General features: G+C 37.4%; 1 long non-coding RNA gene across 2 annotated transcripts in view; it reads right to left on the minus strand.

The window, feature by feature from the left end:
- Positions 1 to 5,662: 5,662 nt before the first annotated feature.
- Positions 5,663 to 19,964, minus strand: part of LOC121433715 — a 50,544-nt gene continuing 36,242 nt past the window's right edge. The window contains exons 2-5 of one of the 2 annotated variants that reach the window (XR_005972350.1): positions 13,901 to 13,982; positions 8,033 to 8,188; positions 7,799 to 7,882; positions 5,663 to 6,340 (exon numbers count right to left, since the gene is read on the minus strand). This is a non-coding gene — a long non-coding RNA (uncharacterized LOC121433715). The remainder of the gene's footprint in view (positions 6,341 to 7,798; positions 7,883 to 8,032; positions 8,189 to 13,900; positions 13,983 to 19,964) is intronic. The other variant, XR_005972351.1, reaches the window with a different exon arrangement.

The raw sequence follows: 19,964 nt of genomic DNA on the forward strand, positions 1-19,964 counted from the left end.
TCCACAAGTATCACACCCATAGACATGCCAAAGTGGGCAAGAAAACTCCCATGAAGTCTCAACCCTATACAAAGAACTACAGAGGGCTAAGGAATGCTGAGAACCGAGAAATCCTCTTCTCCGGGGAAGAACACACAGACTGGCTATGCACTACCAAATGGTTAGCCCTGAAAACATACATACAAACATCATTATACAGACTGAACAAGTTATTCGCAAGAATGTCAATCTATATGCAATTAAATATATATTAAATCACTGCACCCATTTAATATGTATGTGCATGCAATTATAGTTAATGAAAAAGAGGCTATTAATTTCAAACAGAACATGGAGAGTTACACAGAAGGGTTTGGAGAGGTAAGGGAAGAGAGAAATGTCATGATTATATTATCATCTCAAAAACTTTAAAGAAAGAAAATTAAAAGGTACAAGTGTTAGAGGTGCATGAATTAGTGAGGCTAAGAAAAATTAAACCAAAGCTGACAGCATAAAATGTCAATAAAATAAGCCTAATTTGTCCAGCCAAATTTGAAAGTGGCTTTGAAATTTGAAACAATAAGAATTTATAGATGAGAAGAGGGGAAAATAAGTCCTAAAATAGGGAATTTTTCTTTCAACAAAGTTATTTGAGGAACAGAACTATTTATAAAACCTCCTTTACCTTAGCAAATGATAAATGGAGAAGTGTTATATTAATAATAAAAATAGGAAGTAGCCTTTCATTGGCTGCCCATGCTCCAGTGGATGACCCCAATGAGTGCACATACAGGCAATAATAATTGTGCTCCATTGTGTTATACAAGATAAAGGGGGGATATGAAGTTGTGATGAGGAGGTGGTTATATAATTCTGTAAAATTATTGTTTCCATTGGGTAGTACCAAATCCCCTTAAATCTTCATGTTCCTTACATACTTATATTAGTGTTTGCATACTAGGACCAATCTCAAGGCATCATGAACTTGTTTCAATGGAGGAAACAAAGGTTACCAGCTAAGTGCCTGCATTCAGCCTTGTTTCTAAAAGGATACAGTGTTATCCCCATTTAGATTTATGCCACAATTGAAATCAGCAAAGACTGGGAGACCTTAGAAGCAAAGAATGGAGGCAAGATGTAGTCTATGATACTGCTGAAACTCTTCAGGACCAGAGAGGACAAATCTTTTCATCTTTCCCTCTGTTTTCCCACAAGAGGAAACTGACCAATGAGTTCACTTTAATGCCAGGCCTGGGTCCCAGACACCTCTGTGTTAGTACTAGATCTGGTAATGGTGTCTGGGATATAGTATGTGGTCACTTCCTAAAGGCTGTACCACTGCATAACAGGTTGGCAAAACAGCCCTTAGTAAATGGTCATTAAGGAAAATCCCTTACTCAAAATGTAATACGGATATTATAGGCTCCTTGGAGACAAATGCTCTGAGACATGTTACATGGCTGCTGTGAATCTTCTGCAGTGGAAGTATTTGTGAGCCCCTGAAAATCCAGTCCCCCAAAAGCATCATGATAGCCATAACATCACTGATGCTGATAGTTCCTGCACCCCTTCTACTGCCATCTCTCCAACTCCAGACTTAGCAATTATTCTGACATCACCTTGAATCTGAGAGTAATAAAGGGAAAGATGGTCAAAACACTCTTGTTCTGAAAGGCTGTATGTGCTGGGTACCAGCTCCTTCTCCTGTGAAAGGATGACTGGAAGCTGGGATGTCTCTCTGAATGTCACCTACTGCTGGTGTGATGATAAAGGCAGGACAAAACACACTCCTCATCCTTCCATTTTTCTCTTTTTAATTTTGTTGTTGATGGAGATTCCTGGTTGTACTCCTGAGTTCATTTATAGCTATTTATAGAGGGTGATGGAGCCTGGGGTCTCCTACTGAGCTGTCTTGCTAATGGTAATAAATAATGTTTCTTTAGTAATTTAGGAAAGAGGCTCACATTCATAATTTCTCTCAGACTTGTTTTTGCTGTCTCAGCCTGGATGATTGTCTTTATGTCTCAAAGCCATCTGAATTTAAATGTAAAAGTAAATGACTCAGGGCCAAGAACAAGAGTTGGTTAAGGATTAAATTCCCCCTAATTATCTCCAGCTTCTAGCAGAAACCTTTGTGTTTCCTGGTTTTTCCAACTCATTATTTCTCCTCCAGAAACTGTACTTTGCTTCATTTTTATAATCTTAACTTTGAGCAAACACCTTTCTCAGCAAGCATTCTTTAATAATGGACTTTTATTGAATAGTTAATATATCACAGCAGGATTTTATAGAGACGACTACTAAAACTTAAAATATATTCAATTTTGTATCCTTTTACTCAAAATCTATCCACCCTGCAAAGAATCTCTCATTGATAGATAGATCTGTACCTGGTCTCCCTCTCATAACTTTCTGACCCTTTTTTCTCCCTTTTCTCAATAGCTTCCAGTGAGAGCTTCATCTCAACTTGTCAAGGAGAGCAATGTACATGCACATAGCCAGTGATATTTTCACTAAAAGTAACAATGGTGGTTCTCTACCTGTTCAGATAAAAGACAGCATTTGCAGAAGAGGATTCTTTGTCCAGGTAAGTACCTCAATCCACAATGTGTCTTTATCCAAGAGGTAACCTCCAACCTTGAACATGTCAAAGTGATGGGTTACAAATGCTTTGGTTGGAAAGAAAATCTTGCACAAGCAATAGCTCTCAGTACACAATAGGGACACTTGAGAAGTTGCTGTTTCTCGAAAGCTGGACTTTTCTTAGGTATCCCCTATGTTTAGATCTTCAGAAACCTTCTCTTCTTCACCAAATCTTGGGTGGTTCTGAAAAGGACACAATTCGAGTGTTCTGACAACCATTTCTTTCTTTTATTTACAGGTTCCATCTGAGAATAATGACTTTGTTTATAAGAACTATGATTTCTATCTAAAAAGGTAATTCAGTTATCTTTCTAAAGACTGAAGAGTTTGAATTTACAGATCAAAATAAACTCAGTTGCTGCAAGAGGAAGCATCGTGTTTCCACGAAGAATTTTATGATCCCAAATCCAGGCTCGGATAAAGGATATCTTGTCTTAGAGGGTAAAGAATGTGGTGTATTTAAGCACAGAAGAGGAGTGGGATCTTCTACAAACAAAAGCTTCAGGTGTGGAAATGGTCCACAAAGCTAGATATTCTAGAACTCAGAAATTCAAATCCTCAGGGAACTGAGAAGCTGCAATTGTTACTGTAAATACAGGATCCTCATGCCTGTGGGGATCTTACTGGTCAGAGTTAATTGCTAGCTACTTTAGATTGCTAGGTTGCTTACTGATGTGATTATCACCACAGAATCATTAAATCATCTCAAGTCCTCCGTGGTTTTCCCATCACAAGGAAATGTATAGATATTATTATTAAAACCAACAAATTTGTGAACTCTTTAATATGTACACTAACATTTACTAACAGCCTGGATAGAATTCAGCTGTTTGCAAGATCTTGTAAAGCAGAAAAAAAATAGTCAAATTTTTCCTGCTACATTTTGTAACTCAAACCACCACAAAACATCTAATATGAGACCTATCTTTCAAGCCAATACTATATAATAGAGTATTTATTTCTTATCTAAATCAAAGAAATATATGACACATGGCGAAATCACACTTGTCTCTTGTGATAATAAATTATATGTGGTCAAACAGTACTAAAGCCTGGCAGGAATGCACAGTTTAAGGGCCTGCTTTCTCTACTAGATAGAAAAACCAATAAAACCCCACGAAAAAGTGGTGATCCCAGACAAAGAGACATAGATAGGAACTTAAGTCTCAGATGATTGCTCTACCACGGAGCACTGCATATTATATAGGAGATTTGTGCAAAAGAATGAAGACAAAGGGCAAATTATAATACATGGTATTTAGATATGATTGTAAAACTCGCGCAATACTGAAGTATTCCTCCAATTTTCATGTGGCCTCTGTTTCTCTATGAATGAGTTTTCTTAGAGTAGTAAGAATAGAGTTGACATAAGGGTAGAATCTTGGTAGATACTTCTGAGGTGAGGGTCCTATAAACCCAACCACTGTGCATTTCCTCCTATAATGCAAGTTAGAACCCTAATCCCTAAGGATGATGGTGAGAGTTGGGAGTCTTTGAGAGGTGATTAGGCCACTAAATTAGTACCCATAGAAAACAGACTACAGACATTTTTATCGTTCTGTTAAGTGAATATACAAGAAGCAATTACAGCCTTCAAAACTATGAGAAATATTCTGTTGTGTACAAATAATCGAAGCTTGAAAGCATTATTTTAACAGCCTAGATTTAGACTCAAAATGTGTTTTTAGTTGCAGCTGAATCCTATAAGCGAGTAGTAGCTAATTAAGTTCAGAGGTTAAAGAAATTAAATATGAATGAATGAAGTGGATTGACTAAATTATCTTTAGTAATGAAGATATTATGGATGGAAAGTGAATGTTCAGCAGTGGAGAATGCTTACTCTTCTCCCATAGTTCTGGAGTTGAATTTCTAGCACCTTTGCTGGAAGACTCACAATTGCCAGTGACTTTTGCTCCATAAAATCTCTGATATCCTCTTCCAGCTTCTTCAGGAATATGTGAACACACACATACACACACACACACACACACACACACACACACACACACACACAGGCAGAGAGAGAGACCAAATAAATACATAATAAAATCAATATTTTTATAAAAACAAAACGCATGTGTTGATGCTGAATTTAACACATTATAGATGTAGACTGATAAAGAATGGATGACTCTCTAGAGAAAAGAAAGAGCAAAAGTGTACAAATTCCATTAGCCAACGTAAGCTTAAAATAGAAGATAAAAAAGTCAAACATATTTTTCCTTGCTAAAATACAATTATTTCATCTTCGATGAAAAGTTTCTTTCTTTTAAATAGTGGCCTAGGTGAGTTTGTACTTGTTTTTATTAAGTATTATGTGAAAAACAAGTTTTCTTGTGCAATTTCCATACATACTTCCTTTGGTTGAGTCTTTTCTCTCTACCTCTCCTTTGTCCCCTCTTCCTACCTCTTATTCTCTTGTACTTGAAGCTTCAAAACAATTCCACACCAGTTAAGAATTATGGATAATAAAAGGGGTTATTTATTTAAGGGGAAAAACTGACAGATGACTATCTGAAACAACAGTCCTCTAGTTGCAAACAGGAAACAGAGAGTCTAGCCACCAGAATGGGAGCTGGAAGCAAAAGAAAGAGTGCCCGGTTCTTTCTGCTTTTTAAAAGTATAAGAGACCACACCCCAGTGGGCTGGTATCATAAAGGCTATTGGCTGAAGGAGCAGAAGGAGCTCCTGCAGCATCTACCCTTCTATCCCACATGGTATCTTCCACGTCCATGTCACATTCATTCTGTTAGCATCTTTATCCTCTCCTTTAAAGCCTCTTGCACCACCAGGATTTTATGAGCCTTTCCCTGCATCCTGGTTTCTACACATTATTCAATATGAATAAACATATGTAAAATTATAAGCTAAGAGTCACATTCTTTTTTTTGGCAATTTTTTTTTATTGAGAAAAGGAGAAAAAAAACCAAGTTTCCACCTCCTCCCAGCCTCCCATTTCCCTCCCCCTCCTCCCACCCTTCTCCCCCTCCTCCCACCCTTCTCCCCCTCCCCCCACTCCTTTCCCCCTCCCTCTCCAGTCCAAAGAGCTGTCAGGGTTTTCTGCCCTATGTAACTGTGTTTGACTTTCTAAGCCTTGGATATCTCACTAAATACAATATTATCCATCCATTAATTTTCCTACAAATTTTATTTTTCTTTAAGACTTGAATGATACTCTATGTTTATATCTTGGTAGACTTTTAGGTTACATCATTTCCTCTTATTATTAAAAAAAGCAACAGTAAACACAATATACAGGTATCTCGGTGGTTGGAGGCTTCTGATTGTTTGCCCTGGAGTGAGCAGTGATATAGTTGGGTTGGAGAGCAATTTTACCTTAAGATTCTGTGAAGATCCACACTGATTTCCATCCTGGCTGTACCAGGTTTTCTCCCATTCTCTGGACCATCTGTTCACTCAGTTCATAGTTGTTTGGGTTGTGTAGAAGCTTTAACTTTGTATAGCCTTATTTGTCAATTTTTGAGGCTATTTGCTGTGCTAATGAAGTTCTAAACAGAAAATTCTTGCCTATCCTGATATAAAGTGTTCATCTGTAGGCTCCTCTGCAAGTTTTGAGCAGTAGTTATATCTATAATAGATATTGTTCAATCATATGATAGAGATATATTATTGGATTATCAGAAAAATGTTAAATTATTTTCTGTGGAAATTGAAATGGTTCACAAATCCAGTTCTAGCATTTCAGACTGCACAATGCCTAGAAGAGAAGTGAGAAAAGGTATTTTATTATGAGAAAGTATTTTTAAACAGTAGGAGGACCATTTGACATATACTGTAATTAGGATATATCAAAATTGAAAGCTTTGACTTTTAAAATACACTTTAAATAAATAAAAGGAGGTAAAATACAACTCAAAGTTAATGTTTTCAAAACATGCATTTGATTGTGTCCCCAAATTTTGTAAAGAAATCTTAGAAACTAGTAATAGTAGGGTGGCCAGATGAAAGTTCAGCAAATGATTTTATCAACCCTGATCACAGAAAAAAAATGGCAAAAAGTAAAAGCATTAGAAGTTATCCAACATCATCAATTCTTAGGCTAATGCTTACAAACATAGCAAAACATCACTCCACACCTTAGAAACACATGTTTAGGAAGGGACACATAGAAAGAACAACTAAACTTTCATTAAGCAGCTGGACAGGAATGGTGGCATACATCTTTAATCCCAGCATTCAGGAGGTAAAGGCAAGCAGATCTCCACAAGTTCAAGAGCAGCCTGGTCTACAAAGTGAGTTCCATGACAGCCAGGGTAACACAGAGAAACTCTGTCTCAAAAAAGTAGAACAAAATAAAAATTCCATAAAGCTTAGTCTTCATGATCCCAACAGCCAATCAACTCTGTAATTAGGTAACTGGCTTCACTTAAAGAGCAGAGATTTCTCTACAAAGCATCTCTAGTGGTTTTTAGGAAGAAAGCAGCAAAGACTGGTAAGGTGGTAAATTCCTAGGGAGGCAGAGGCAGTACGATCACGAGTTCAAAGCCAGTCTGGGCCACATAATGAAATGTAGGCTGTATTAGTTATTTTTCTGTTGTTGGGATAAAACTCCATAACCAAAAGCAGCTTATGAAAGGAGTTTATTTTGGCTTACTGTTCCAGAGAGATGAATTTATTATGATGAGAATTCATCCTGGTGAGGAAACAGCAATCATCAGCAAGCACGGCCAGCAGAAGCAGGAAGTTGAGAGCTAACATCTTCAAATGGAACCACAAGGCAGGAAAAGCAGACTTGAAGCAAGGAGAGGCTATAGCATCCCCAAATGTGCCACCAGCGAGTACTTCCTTCACTTTTGCTGAACAACACAAACCCCTCTAAGGAGCGCCTCCCGCTGAGAACCGATAAGTCAAATAGCCCAGCTGATGGGAGTGTTTCTCATTCAAATCACCACATAGGCAAATACTACTTCATTAATTCCAATTTATTTCTTTGGGAAATGGAGGTTCTTTTAAGCTGCTGTCCACAGCTTGAAATGCAGGAAGGACAGAGAGACAGGGAGAAAGAAAGAAGAGTGAGGAAAGACAAAAATAAAAGAAGAGACCTAATTTAAACCCAGGGGCCTGGAGAAAGAGCTAATGGGGTCCACTGGGATTTCCAAAACTGTGACTGGGAAGAATTCAAACACAACAGGCAGATTTGTGCTTTAAATCCTACCTAACTTCCGACTGTGCTGCTGTATCCAGAAACACTCCACGTCAGGTTCTCCATATTTTCATTTAACTTTTAGACAGCCGATCTCTGAGTTATGGATTATATGATATGTATTTTATTTCATACAAAGACTGTACAAGTATTAAGTCACATACTTAAGAAAACAGAAATGAGGGGTCTTTATTTTATTGCACATTGAGTCAAAATGTATGAAGTCAAATCAAAAGATTCATATACCTGGTTTGTATCAAATGAACCCTTCTGCCTGAGCTGAATCTGGCACAAGCTGTTCGGGCAGTTACATAACCCTGCATTTGCTCTGCCTACATATGTGCCTGCTGGAGCTTACTGCCAGCGCTGCAGAATTTAGACGAGGAATTTGCACAGTCAGTCCTGGAAAGAGAAAGAGAGCAGCAGGTTCAGTTCCTAGTAACGACCTAGGTCACAGGGGTGGGCAGGGCATCCAGGGGTCACAGAAACACAGAAACAAGTAGGATCGCTGCCAGATGCCTCAAACAAAACCTGGAGCCAAGCAGCCATCAGGATCTCCAAGGCGTCCACTGGGACACAAGTCAACGCTTTCTGGGGAGAGCAAATCCTCCGGGTTGTTCCAGGAAGCTTTCATTAGTAACCACCCCAGCCAAGTCCTGTTCTACAACATCATAAAAATGCTGTCCTGACAACATATGCCTGGGCTTACTGTGCCTCTTTCTAGTCTTGTTTTCCTTGTTTCTAATGATTATTGTCTGTCAATGAGCTCAGTGATGTAGATAATTGTGAAGCCTCATTGCCTCTTACCTCAACCAGATAATTGCAAACCTTGTAGAATCGTGCCTTACTTACAGCTACACCTCTCTCCTGACTATGTTGGTAATGTACCACAGATTAAATGATTGGTAAATTATTTGCTGATTACATTTCCTTCTCTCCTAAATTTAGAGAGCCCGTTCTGTGTTAACAGCATTAAAAAGACCATTTTGGTCCTTCTGTAGTCTCACTATGTGTCTGACAAATGACTTAATTTTTTTTTTAACTTCATGTGGCCACATCCACAAGATGTAATGCCTGAATGTAGAGACTGGAACAAAGTTTTATCTGATAGACACAAGCTTGAAATAGACCTTTTAGAATAATAAAATACATCTGCATTCATTTTCAGGATAATTATATTCTAGGTTTATAACCTTACAATTTAGAAATATTCAATTCAAGGCATATAAAATTCACTTACATGTTGTCAGATAACTAAATTTCTGGAAGTTGAAAAATAATTTTGTGACAAAATAGAGTTTTGTCAAATAAACAAAAATAAATTATTATCCATCAAAGGCTTAAACTTATATTTATATTAAAAGAGGAAAAATGAATTAGGGCCATCAATAGCTCATACAAATTCCATATAAAGAAAACACTGACGGGGAAAAACATAAAAAATACAAAGTGATTGCAAAATGAACTTAATTTCAAGTTACAATTTGTAAGGAAATAAAATTGATCTAACTACACTCTACTTTCTAAAATACTGCTCTAATCACTAAAAACATTTGGTAGATTAAAAATGAGAGAAGAAATACAAACAAAAATGATATGTGGCACGAAATCACGGGTAAGTAAAGAATGTCTTCATGGTACTTATCAGTAGACATCACTCCTATCAAAACCTAATGAAGAACCACTCTTTCCCAAAGAACAGGTATTATATTAATACATATGCATATATAGACATGCATACGTATATGTCCATGGATTGGAAGAGAGAATAACAGTACTGGTTGGATTTTGCATTATCTCAAGAACAGTCACATTCCTAGACACACAAAGCAGCTGACAGCGGCATTTGTTCTATGATTAAATTCAGTTTTATCTAAGAACAGTGAGAATTTTCCAGGGCAGACTTTGATTATTGGTCTTGGAACTGAGAAAAGGCATGAATAATTTCCCAGCTAACAATCAGCCTCAAGATAGATAAGTATACAGTGACTCAGCAAAGGAATAAAACATCCTAAACTTTAATTTCTACAGAGAAGCTTTCCCTGCCAAGATTCAGCCCAGAAACAGACACTCCTAATGTCCCCCATCAAGGATTGATGGGCCACCTGGGACCTGAGGAAACAAGTCAAAGAGCTTTAACAATTCTACCACAGCCTAAAAAAAAAAAAAAAAAGATTCTGAAAGCATCAGCAACCATGCTTACCCTGGTCAAAAGACACAAAAGACACAATGAGAAACAACAACAAAAACACAAAATTTGGTGCAGCCCAAATGTACTCCCAGAACAAGTCAAATTTATTTTATAGTAGATAAAGGAAGCCAAACACACTGACTGTAGATACAACCCTTAATATAAATGTACATTCTGAAGCTTTATTGAGGAAGTCATCATCAACAGTAAAGGTACACAAGCCTGTACCATCCATTCTAAAAACTGGCACTGTTGTCAAATCATGTGACTGGGGGACACTCGATATCTTGAAAGGAAGTTGAAACAAAGGCAATGAGTGATGGTTTTCTAATGTCACAGGGTTAATGCAACATCGTATGGAGAATGGTAGCATTCCCACTAGAGTGGAAACATCTGGCATACATAAATCAAGGCCAGGGTACCATGACAAGTGGATCACGACGGAATTATAGGAATTTAAAAATACACACACTAAAATTTAAAGCATCCTAAGAAGAGAAATACATCATGAGCTCACAACGCATTTTTTTCTTCTTCCAGAGGACGTGCATTTTTTGCTCTATCAAGATGCCAGTATAAAAATGCATGTGGTTATTAAATTGTGTTTATAAGTTCTTCTAATACCCAATAAAGATGGTTTAAAACTGTGCTAGAGTAACACTGCCTATACATATAAATGATTTAATTATTTTCTAAAGATAAGTGGTGACACAGATACTAAAACAGAAGTAAAATAATATTGTATCAAAAATAGTATTCATTTGTTTCAATAATGTAGCCATGGTTTAATATTAAAGAAAGAAAATGATTTAATTCAATTCCTTAAAAACTAACAGAGAAAATACAATGCTACAATAAGGCATTCAGTAAAATTTAAGCATTTATTACCAATCAATACCTGCACATTCTAATGTGGTATAATTCCCCAGTCAATCCTAGATTCCTCATAAAGTGATACAATCCATTTCTATGGTTTCAGGAAAGAAATAGGTGTCCAGAAATATCCATGTGCTCAGCCCTGGAACCTGATCTTCCAGTGTTACAATGAGGAATCAAAGTTGCAAACAGAAGGCTGTCATCACCTGATCTCTTCTAGAAAACCTAGTCTGAATGTGTCTTGTAACATTTCATGTAATTTCTCATACGTTTTCCAAAATTTGTAGGAACATCTCCTCTTTGTTTGCTTGCCATAGCCTATGTTTCTTACTGATTCTCATGTTCTGTGTTGTGTATCCAGGTCCCCAGACAAGCCTAAGAAAGAACTGTGTGAGAACATAAGCATCATATGGAGTTACAGTCATAATGAACATAAGAATGAGTATGTATCAGTAGAAAGAGGACAGAAGAGGAAAGGAGAGGAGAGGAGAGGTGAGAGCAAAGGCTTTGAACATTCTGCACACTGCACAGAACAGGGATTTTATTTTACATGTTAGAGTAGGAGCAGTCTAACTGACATATAAGTGTAAAAAATGAAGTATTTACCATATAAATAGTGAATACCATAAAAAGTGCAAAAAATAGAGTATTTACCATATAAGTACAAAAAATATAGTATTACCTTAAAATCTAGCCTTTCGACATGCTCAGGAAATAAAATTGTGACAAAGTAAAGACAGGTAAAACAAAATCTGATTTTAATATCCTAATTTTCAGAGATCTTTGTAATCATGACATAATAGCCAGAAACAAGAAAAATGCTTTTATTCTTGAACACTTAATAAATATTTTATAACAAATCATTCTATGATCCACACAATTTATTTTTAAAGTTGAAGAAATTTCTATAATTCCTTTATAGTTGTTATTTGCACAAATTCAAGTAGTTGAATGTATTAAAGTCCTGTCTTTGGAAATGGAAATCAATAAGAGCAAGTATTTCACAAACTTCTCATTAACTATGAAAAACTAGATGAAAATAACAATTTTCAGAATTGGCCAGTATAGTAATTTATTTTCAAATTGCTGTGACAAAGCACATGACAGAAGAAGCTTACAGAGTGAAGGGTGTGTTTATCTGTGTTCATATTTTGTGGGTGCAACCCACCATGGTGGGAAAGGCATATCAGCAACAGCACAAAGTCACCGGCCATGTTGATTTCACAATCAGGAAACAGAGAGAGATAAATGCTGGTACTCAGCTCAACTTCTTCTTTTTGTTCAGCCAGGGAACAAAATCCATGAATGTTCCCTCCACAGTCTAGGTTACCTCTTCTTTTTTGAGTTAAACATCTCTGGGAACACCCTCAGAGACACATACAGAGATGTATGTCCATGGTGATCCTAAATCCAGTCAAGCTGACAATGAAGGTCAACAGTCATATCTGGCATAGAATGCCCTACTGTGTCCAGAATTATAATAGAAATATAGTGAAATACTTTATCCATTAACCAGCAAAGTTCAAAGCACTTAATACAGAGTTGACTAGGAGACAGCATTCCTGAGCATTTAAAGAATGACAACTGACTCACGTAGTAGGAGGCCTCTTGCTTGTTCCTGACTGTTTGGCAGCTCAGAACTGAAATAACCACTCAGAAACTGTATTAATTAAATCACTGCTTGGCCCATTAGCTCTAGTTTCTTATTGGCTAGCTCTTACATCTTAATTTAACCCATTTCTCTTCATCTGTTTATCGCCACATGAAAGTGGCTTACTGGCAGGGTTCCATCTGGTGTCTGACTCTGGTGGGGCTCCATGGCTTCTCCTGACTCTGCCTTCTTTCTGCCAACATTCAGTTTAGTTTCTCTCACCTACCTCTGTTCTGCCTTGCTATAAACTCAAAACAGTTTCTTTATTAACCAGTGGTATTCACAGCAAACAGAGGGGAATCCCACATTACCTTTCCTTTTCTGTCTAAATGAAAAGGAAGCATACAGAGGAGAATCCCACATAAGACTCAATGTAATTTGTAAGACCTAACCTGTCTTTGTAGTGATAATGTGCAAATTTGCTCAATGTTAAATCATAGACTAGTCATTATCTAGTGTTTGTAATTACAACAAGATAAGAACATTTATAAAACTAAAACGGTGAGGAAAGAAGGTTGAAAAGAGTAAATGTCAAGAAAGCTAGTCACAAAACAGTAACAATTACACCACACATACAATAGAAAAGCCTCAGAATGTGTACAGAACTCCTAAACATGGAACACTGACAAAGAAATGAAAAGGGCCCACTTACACCACTTTACATGTGGTTTTTGTTTTCTTTTTTTTTTTTTAAATTTATTTATTTATTAAGGATTTCTGCCTCGTCCCCACAACCGCTTCCCATTTCCCTCCCCCTCCCCTGATCAAGTCCCCCTCCCTCATCTGCTCGAAGAGCAATCAGGGTTCCCTGACCTGTGGGAAGCCCAAGGACTGCCCACCTCTATCCAGGTCTCGTAAGGTGTGCATTCAAACTGCCTAGGCTCCCACAAAGCCAGTACGTGCAGTAGGATCAAAAACCCACTGCAATTGTTCTTGAATTCTCAGTATTCCTCATTGTCCGCTATGTTCAGCTAGTCCGGATTTATCCCATGCTTTTTCAGACCTAGGCCAGCTGGCCTTGGTGAGATCCCAATAGAACATCCCCATTGTCTTAGTGTGTGGGTGCACCCCTCATGGTCCTGAGTTCCTTGCTCGTGCTCCGTCTCCTTCTGCTCCTGATTTGGACCTTGAGATTTCTGTCCGGTGCTCCCGTGTGGGTCTCTGTCTCTGTCTCCTTTCATCGCCTGATGAAGGTTAATATTCCTGATCTACAGTATCTCTGAGCAGTAGAAGTTGGTAGGTAATTCTGTGAGATTCAACCACACATGAACAGAAGAGAACTTCTGACAAAGTCATGAGATTTTGCTTGTCTCAGTTACTGTTCTATTGCTGTGAAGAGCCACCATGACCAAGGCAGCTCTTATAAAAGAAAGCATTTAGGTGGGGGTTTGCTTACCTTTTCAGAGTTAGTCTATGACTATCGTGGTGGGAAGCATAGAGGCACACAGGAACAGAAGATGAGAGCTTCACATCCTAATCTACAAGCAGAAGAGAGAGAGAGAGAGAGAGAGAGAGAGAGAGAGAGAGAGAGACTAAGCATTAGCAAGGGCTTTTAAAACCTCAAAGCCCACCCCCAGTGGCACACCTTCTCCAAGAAGAACGTACCCCCATACCTCCTAATCCTTCCAAACATTTCATCAACTGGAGGTTAAACAGGCAGATATATGAGCCTATAGGGGTCATTTTCATTCAAACCACCAAAATACTTTGGGAAGAGAAAAACCAAATTGGTAGAGTCCTTGGGCAAGGACTCAACTACACTACCTAAAAATTCTTATGAAGGATAGACACATATATTCAATCTGATATTTAGGATATCCTATAACCCTACTGGCAGTATTTCATTCCATCCAGAAGCAGTCAAATAAGTCTTCTCAAATGATTCAGGCTGGAAAGATATATAGATCCCAGTTAGTTTTCTCCAGGCCTTGCTTGACAATAGTCCAGGCTGTCCAGAAACAGTGCTGCCAAATTGAACCATCATTGTCATTGGTTACAAACGATGGCCAACTCAGCATGTGTGATGTTTTAGTTCCTACCTCACTGCCCCATTTTCTTTCTTTTGTTTCCCAGTGACTGCATATCCTAAGAAATTGTAATTTATTAACTTTTGCCTAATAATAATTTCTAAGGAATTGGTCTTCACCTTAAAAGGATATTTACATGAACACTTTCTCCATCTAACAGACAATAGCTAAAACCAAGTTTTCCAAAACAAAACATTTTGGTTCTTCATTTATACATATGTATATGAAAACAACTAGTGAAAATAGAGGTCATAGATTTGAAAGGACCGAGGAAGGATGTGGGAGGATTCAGATGAAGGAAATAGAAGGGGGAAGTTATCAAACTGTATTGCATTCTCAAAAAAGGAATAATTAAAATGAAATTCATAAAATAAAACATATAACTTCCAAAATTTAATTTCCTAATTTGTAAAACTCATTCCCTCATTAATAAGCATTTATTTTATCTATGCTATCCTCAAAATATTTTACTAAATATTTCAGAATTAAAAAGATAAATTATATGAGTCAAAATTCTAGATAAACAAGTAAGTACATTGGACATTATGATGAATTGTGAATTGTGAAGAACAGAATTACTCAATTTCTGTTCTTCAACAAGAGACAAACATCAGACTCAACCTTAGTGCTTTCAAAGGACTTAGTTCTTCCTTGGTCAATTGGCAATGGTTTTTAAAGGATATATGCTATCTAACTAAGACCATGTTAAAAAGAGAAACCAGAAGAATATTATAGAAGTTTTACTGCTCTTGGGTAACTTTTCCTCCTCCTGGGTTGCCTCATTCAGTCTAGATGTGAGTGTTTGTGCCTAGTCTTATTGGAACCTATTATGCTGTGCTATGTTGATATCCTCTGGAGGCTCTCTCTCTCTCTCTCTCTCTCTCTCTCTCTCTCTCTCTTTTCTGCCTCTCTCTCTCTCTCTCTCTCTCTCTCTCTCTCTCTCTCTTGAGAAGGAGTGGATCTGGGGAGAGGAGAGATAGTGGGGCAAGCTTGCCTGGGAAGATTGGAGGAAGGGGAAAGTGGTCAGAGGAAATTCATGAGAGAAAAAGAAAAAAAATAGAAATTCAACCCACCCAGTGTGTGAAGGACTCAACAGATGACTAGAGCAAAACTGAGAGAAGTTGGGAGGAACAATGAGTAGAAGTGGATTTGCTCCACCAAGAACTTGTGCTCTGCTAAATTAAGAAGGCAAAGAATTTCTAAGGAGAAGAATGACAGAACTACAGGGGCCAGCAATGCAGCTCAGGGGGTAAAGGTGTGTGCCACCAAGTCTGATGACTGTGACCCACATGGTACAAGGAGAAGATTAACTCCCACAGTTGTATCAGACCTCCACAGAAGCACTGTGGTACACACAATACACACATACACACACACACACACACACAGAGAGAGAGAGAGAGAGAGAGAGAGAGAGAGAGAGAGAGAGAGAGAGGTGCCATGCACATGCCTAAATAATTATAATGAAAAATTTATAAAAGAACAAAAATTAACATGAATACATCAGGTGTCTTTTCACAAATCTCTCATCTAAAACCCTGTGATCTTACATCCCAGCATTGCTTAGAAAGACTCAGGTTAAAAGTGATATCAGCCTAGATACAGTGGGGAGGGCCTTGGTCCTGTCTCAAGTGATGAGACAGACTTGGTTGACTCCCCATGGGTCACTTCTCTGTGGAGTGAATGGGGGTTTGGGGAGGAGAAGATGTAGGAGTGGGAGGATGGGAGGGAGAGAGAACTAGGATTGGTATGTTAAATAAGATTGTTTTAAAAATAAAAATAAGAAAAATAATAAGTGTGGGTTTAAGCTCCATATGCTCTCTGATTGCTTATTAATGAGAGTGCAATAAGTATGGAATAATGGCGGCTTGGTACTACAAAGTAAGTTGTTTGTACATGATTCTGGCAGAATACTGCTCTTTCCCTTGAACTACATACTGTAGTAAAGACAGTGCTAATCTAATAATATCTGAAAGTGCTCAAGATTATGAAGGGTTTAAAAATATTTTTCTGGTGAGGAAAATATACCTTCTTCAAATTTTAAACAGCTGTCATGTGAAAAAAAAATTAAAGGAAAGAAAGCAGTCCTACACGGTGGAGCTAAAGCCTACAGATTTAAAAAATATTGATAATCCCTGACAGTTCTTTGGGAAGAAAAATTCTACTTTATTATATAGAAACAGAACTTGATGAAATTTAACTTCTCAAGAAGAGAAACACTGCCTTTGGACACAAAAATTCAAGAAGCAATTCCTTCTTTGAGGACTAGTTCTGGACTGGGAGCATTCAAGAGCAACTTTTCCTTTTAATTCAAGGAAATTAGACAAACATGTTTGAAAAGAAAGAGTATAGACTTTGAATAAAAGATAGTCCAGTCAGTGGCTTGTTAAAGAGGGGGAAATGTGACCTCCAAGAACATACATCAGATTCCTGAAAATACATCGCTGACTAATGTTGCTGACTACTAAGATATGCATGCATAGAATGAAGACATAGGAGCAAAGGAATGCTTGATATTGTAAAAACTCACATTAGCCTGAGGTATGATTGAGTCCCAATGGGCCAGACAGAGATATGTTTGCTGATCACCCTGAGGGCTGTGCTGAGAATACAGAGAAGCATCTAGCATAGACGCGATACAAGCCCTGTATTAAAGCTTGCTTACAGCAAAAGGCTAATTCAGATCCACATTAATAAAATTTATAAACCAATTTCAAAAGGATTATCTTTACTTGCTGCAACTTAATTCTCTGCCAAGACAAAGATGCATGAGTCTTTAAAACATGAGTACAAACTGAATCTAGCAACACAATGATTAAGTAATTCTGTTTCCAATAAAAAATGACTATGTATGGACAAGAGGAAGAGACATGTGCCCCAGAGAGAGAAAAATTTATTATATAGAAGCTGAGCCAGAAGGGAAACTGAACTTAGCATTGTGGGGCAAGAATTTAAGGACTTTGTGATTTCCTGAAGTATTAAAGAAGAAATAAAGCTAAGAAGAATGAAAAACTCAAAATAGAGAAAATTCATCTTTGAAGGATGAAAACTATGCTATCTAAGATGAGAAATGTAAAGCCATGCTTTCCTGTGGAATTGGGTTCAATGGGGCAGAGGAAATTATTTATGGTCAGAAAGCACAAGGATCCAATCTACAATACTGCGGCAGTGGAAGAAAAAATTAGTGCATCCTTGATGATTTGAAGAACAATACTGAAACTGAGAACAAAGGAAGAAAATAGAGAACATCCTTAATACCTTGAAAAATAATGTGTATAGCATTTCCTCAAGTGAGGAAAGGATAAAGTAAGTGAGCTAGCCCCAAATAGGGTGAAGACTATAAATCAAACAGATGCATATAACTAACAAAGAGAAAGGTGGTTCAGTCAGCCTCTTGAGAAAGGTCATGGACCACACAGAAGAAAAGAGAGTCTGAAGCAATGAAAGTCAGTTTTAAAGCACTGGTGAGGAGAAAATGCTTATTAACTCAGTTCTTTAGTTAAGAAACCATCCTTCTGAAATGGCAAGCTAATATTTTCAGACAGACATGAATTAAAGAGTTTCTAGAAACACAAGTCAACTGTAAAGCACTGTGGGAAAAATAAAGCTACAAAGCTCATTGATGTTTCAAATTACAGAGTTTTTTAAGAGCAAATTACAAACAATGAGTAACTATAAGTTCTCTGGAAACATCAATTAGTAAGTTCTTTCTGTATATCACTCTAATATAAAGCAACCAATTGGTTAAACAGCAACTGATGGGAGCCAGGCAAGGTGGTGCACACCTGTGGTCTGAGACGGGGCATAATGAGTTTGCAATCAGTTTAGACTACACAGTGAGAAACCCTGCATCAAAAAATGAAAAGCAAAAAGGCAGATGAGAACTGATGGACCACTCAGGAGCTCGAGTGTCAACTGCCAACCCAAGGAAAAGATGTCATGAGAAGAAAGGACAATGAAAAAAATAAAGCACACCCACAATAAAAAATTTCATCCAAAGGCGAGAGTTCTAAAACTTTCTGCTTTGTTAACAGAGACGACCGACTGCTAAAACATGAAACAACTGAAAAGTGGACACGCGCACACTCTATTTATTCTACTAATTATATCTCAACGATAACAGGTATGTATCAAATCAGAACGTGTACAATATTCACATCTGTTTTGTGATAAAACTCATACTACCAAAAATCGATATCCTATGGTACAAGTGTTCTGTGGTCTGCACAAGTGAGCCGAAAATATCACAAAATGGCACCTTCCATTGAGCAGCAGCCTTCAAACCATTAAAGAATAGAAATTATATAGAACATGTTCTTTGATGACAGAAAAGATAAATTTAAAACAAAAACAAACAATGTAGGGATTTAAGCAGTTCCTGAAAATTGTGGCCAATATTGGTGTTAGCCATCTAAATACTCGGCCTGGTGGGGTGAGGACACAAATGATTTGAACTCAAATGCTAATCACAAAACAGCTCAGTTGTTGGAGATGGAGACAGACATTGAGTAGAGAGCACTCCTTAGCTACCAGTGCTCAACACTGCTAAACGTGTAGTGTTATCTTAGTTTTAAAAGGTTCTGAAGTGAGTGTCCTCTGGTTCCATTCTAAGACAAAAGCAAACAGGTTAATTCTACAATGTCTACAAAGAAGAACGCAATGATCACCTAAGAAAGTGGGAGCATAGACACCTGAAAAACTGAAGAATCAATTTTAAAAATTCTGAAAAAATAAAATTTAAAAAAGTCAAATCTAAATGTTGGCATTTTAATTGTATGGGTATTAGCTTGACACAAACCAATCCTCAACAACACAAGGAAAGCAAAAGACTACAATTAAAACATTTAAAGACCAAAAAAGGGTGTTTTGTGCTAAATCCTACATACAGTTAAAAAAAATCATAAAACATCCATTAGAAATAACGTTTAACTCAAGGTTTTAAATAAGATAAGCATTTATTAAGCTTACTAAAATCACAAAAGAGAAATTTGAAAATTTAAAAAGCCCTATATTCGTGGGGAAAATTCAGTTTAAGTACATAACATACCCAGGAAGGAAACACAAATATAGTTTAAATCTGTCAGCCATATTTGAAAATAATGATGAAAAAGGCACACAAAGTCTTCCTCCATAAATTTCAGCAGGAACATACATGTCTTACTGGATTTTATGAGATCGACATTTTACCTCAGTTTGATATTTGTTCTTTCTTTCTTTGAAAAGACAAAAAGAAAAAACCTGCAGGCAGGCACACTTCCTTCAGGAATGATTTCCTTCAATTCTGGTATTGTTGCAGGACCATAAATCCATTGACGTGAAGAGTACAGATGGATCCCTTTACGCTCTTGTGGGCCTGAGTTTTGACAGGCAGATCTGAAGCCAACATCCTCTGGGCACTAATAACAGTGTTTTGTTCCTGCTTCAGAGGCCCCC

The sequence above is a fragment of the Microtus oregoni genome, unplaced genomic scaffold, assembly GCF_018167655.1.
Source record: "Microtus oregoni isolate MIOR12 unplaced genomic scaffold, Mior012 000040F_ref0000088, whole genome shotgun sequence".
Classification (NCBI taxonomy): Eukaryota; Metazoa; Chordata; class Mammalia; order Rodentia; family Cricetidae; genus Microtus; species Microtus oregoni.